This window comes from Marmota monax, unplaced genomic scaffold (genome assembly GCF_021218885.2).
Source record: "Marmota monax isolate L192 unplaced genomic scaffold, Marmota_monax_Labrador192_F-V1.1 WCK01_AAM20220418_F8-fsc00002, whole genome shotgun sequence".
Lineage (NCBI taxonomy): Eukaryota > Metazoa > Chordata > Mammalia > Rodentia > Sciuridae > Marmota > Marmota monax.
In genome coordinates, this window is record NW_026693571.1 from 14,589,851 (window position 1) to 14,593,525 (window position 3,675).

Here is a 3,675-nt window from a genome sequence, read left to right on the forward strand (position 1 = left end):
CTAACTTGCTGGCTGCTACTGTTGGGTGCAGAGCAGGCTGAACTGTGTTGTCTGCAGGGCAGGCTGAACAGATGTTGGCTGCAAGATAGCCCACGCACTCAAACCCCCCTCTCTCTGGTCCTTTATCACCGGTTTGCCCAAGTCTGAACATTCAACCCTGCTCAAGGATGAACACTTAACCCCCCCTTGGGCCAACAAGGCAGCTTGCAGACCCAGAGGCCCCATTAGATTTGGGCTATAAAAACTCCCTCCTGCTAGGCCCCCCTCTCTCTTGCGCTCTCTCTCTCTCTTGCTCTTTATCTTTCTTGCGTGCGCTCTCTGTCTCTCTCTTGCTCTTGCTCTCTCCCTCTTCATCTCTCCTCTTCCCTTCTCTCTCTCTCTCTCTCTCTCTCTCTCTCTCTCTCTCTCTCTCTCCTCTCTCTCCTTCTTTCCTTTCTCTTTGTTGCACTGCTGCAATAAAGATCTTTTGGTTGCTCTGAGTGTTGTGGTCACTTTCCTTTCAGCTACCAGCTTCCCGGGCCTGGGGCCACATGTGGCTAAGATAGCGCCTGGCGATCAGCCAGAAAGTTGCTGTGGGTTGTGATGAAAAATCCCACCACCTCTAGGATAGGCTCAGAACCCTTCCATCCTCGTGGACAGCTCGTGTCTCCCATTATTGCCTGTAGGATGGGTGTAAATGTGAATTCTCCCCACCCTGCTGACCTTTATCCTGATTGGCTGCTGTACATTATTTTAGCTGTGTGTGTTTTATCAATAAACGAGATCCTGCTTTGACTAGTCTCCCTGATGCGTCTGATTGTCCTCTGGTGAGGGAGGGCTGGGCACGGGCGATCAGTTGGCCCCCTCCTTTCTTGGCTCATCCTGGTCGGGCATGCTCTCCCCATCTCTCCCACAGGTCAGGAGGGAATGAGGGCTTAAAAACCCTGGCAGTACACTCATACACTGCTGGTGGGACTGCAAATTGGTGCAGCCAATATGGAAAGCAGTATGGAGATTCTTTGGAAAATTGGGAATAGAATCCCCATTTGACCCAGCTATTCCTCTCCTTGATCTACACCCAAAGGACTTAAAAACAGCATACTACAGAGACACAGCCACATCAATGTTTATAGCAGCATAATTCACAATAGCTAAACTGTGGAACCAACCTAGATGCCCTTCAATGGATGGATGAATGGATTAGAAATGTGGTATATATACACAATGAAATATTACTCAGCAATAAAAGAGAATAAAATCATGGCATTTGCAGGTAAATGGATGGAGTTAGAGAAGATAATGCTAAGTGAAGTTAGCCAATCCCAAAAAACCAAATGCCAAATGTTTCTCTGAAACAAGGAGGCTGATTTGCAATGGATAGGGAGAGGGAGCATAGGAGGAATAGATGAACTCTAGATAGGGCAGAAGAGTTGGAGGGAAAAGGAGGGGACAGGGGGTTAGAAATGATGATGGAATGTTCTGATCATTATTATCTAAAGTATATGTATGAAGACATGAATTGGTGTGAATATACTTTGTATACAAAGATATGAAAAATTGTGCTCTATATGTGTAATGTGAATGGTAATGCATTCCACTGTCATGTATAAATAATAAATAAGGAAAAATTCAATATAAAAAAAAAGAATCTGACATTAAGAAACTATATAAAACATATGCTTCTTATAGGTAGCTGACTCCCAAGATAAAGTGAGAGGAAAGGACTAAGATTCACACACAGAGATTTTTACCTACCCTCACCAATTACATAAGTCACTACCTCCCTAAGAAATTGAATGAGGGATGGAGAAGTGTCAGATTATTACTCTACAAGATGTCCTATGGGGAATAATTTTGAATTAGTGTTCCAATTTCATAGTATCTTTCTCCCCCCACTGGGAAATAACTTTCGTTGGGATTCCACCAGCTACATAGGGATCCTCTTCCTTTGCAATTCAGTCTTTCCTAAGCGATTCCATTAATGCTTCCTTTTCCATAGGCTAGAAGTGAACATGGCCAACCTTGGAGATGGTGTCAGTGAATTTAAGATAAATTATCTCCAGAACCCATCATATGTTCTGTACCAGCAAGTAACTGCAGGGTATGAACACTTACTTCTTGGTTTCCATCACACAAACTTTCAGGATTGCAAAATCATTGGTCACTTCACCATAGTGAACAAAGACAACTAGAGTCTGCTCTTTCAGACAGATCATAAACTGTTCACAATCAGTTTGCTAACCTTAATAATCTTGTAAATCTTCTTGTTGATCTCAGTACATGATGATGGCCCCTCTGCCCATTCCATTCCATAGAGGAGGTCACATGGGCAGATTGCTGTGCTCCAATACAGGAAACCTTATTCAGCCCTCAGCGAACCTTACAAAGAAGTATCTTGGTGCTCCAATGACTAGTGAACCCTTTTTGGCCTTTGTCCTTGGTCACCCCGATGGCAATGAACATTTATCTTGCCCAAACACTTGGTTCATGCTCTCTCTGGCCCAGTCCAATTTCTTAGCCATAGTGCTTCCATCTACCTGGATCTCCACCAAGTTGGCCACCTTCTGGTGCAGAGGAAGCAGGAACTTTGTGGGTGTAGGCAATAATGTGAATGACCTAGCATTACTTCTTCATGCTGTCCTTCTCTAGCTGCTGCTTTCCAATGTCATCCTGCCATTCTTGCAGTGTTTGTGAAAGTCTTCTTCTTATATCAATACCAGTTCTTATAAAAGCATATTTTGTAGCCATTACTGATAAGTTCAGCAAAGGTGGTTCAGAGGCTTCAGAAGGTTTCTTCATAGCCAATAATGCCTACAACCTCTCCGGGCAGTATCTCTACAAAGATCACAGCCCCCATAACTTCATTCTTATTCACCTTGAATCCTGTCCTATCAACTCCTTGCACAATATGGTTCTTGCCAGGCTTGTATTCCTGAAAGATGGATGTTAGATGGATGGACTTGGAAGAGCCATCTGTGTGGAAGCTCATCATCTTTGCATTATGTCTGCTACCATGCATCTAAGGCAAGAAGCCCAGGAATCCATGTCTGGGAGCAGAGAACTTCCTAGGAGACATTTCACTGTCAAAACCCAAGGGTAGAAATTCAACCTAATATTATCTTGACATGATGTCATTTAAATTCAAATAATCAAGATTTTAAAAATATAATTGATTTTGAATTCTTGAAGTCCTCTTGGGGCCAAAGGACAAAGCCATGTGGCTGTGGGTAGAAGCGAAGTTATCACTGAAAGGTATGGACTTTTTTTCCCAGATATGCCAGGAAAAGACAAATCCTAAGAACTCAAGCTAATCCTAAACTAGAGTGGAAAAGATGTGTATTAGTGTATTAGAAAAGTGTGTGTGTGTGTGCATGCATGGAGAGAGAGAGGGGGAGAGAGAAGAGATTTACTATGGGAATCATAACATAATTATGAAGGATAAGAAGCCCCATGATATGGAACAGCTGGAGAATAGAGAACAGAAAAGCCAATGATGGAATTAAGGCCAGGTCTAAATGCCAGAGAACCAGAGGAGCTGACTGGGTAACTCCCAGTTTAAGACCAATGACCTGAGAACAAGGGACAAGAAGTTGTTGGTAGAACTAAGAATCAGGGGGTCTGGTGTCTGAGGGAAGGAGAAGTACAACTCAACAAGATGTTAGAAAATTCACTCTTCCTCCACCTTTTTGGTCTACT

At 43.2% G+C, this 3,675-nt stretch overlaps 1 pseudogene; it reads right to left on the reverse strand.

Annotated features, from left to right (window-relative positions):
• Positions 1-2,090: 2,090 nt before the first annotated feature.
• Positions 2,091-3,055, reverse strand: LOC124102476 (large ribosomal subunit protein uL3-like; annotated as a pseudogene).
• Between the last annotated feature and the right edge of the window lie 620 nt (positions 3,056-3,675).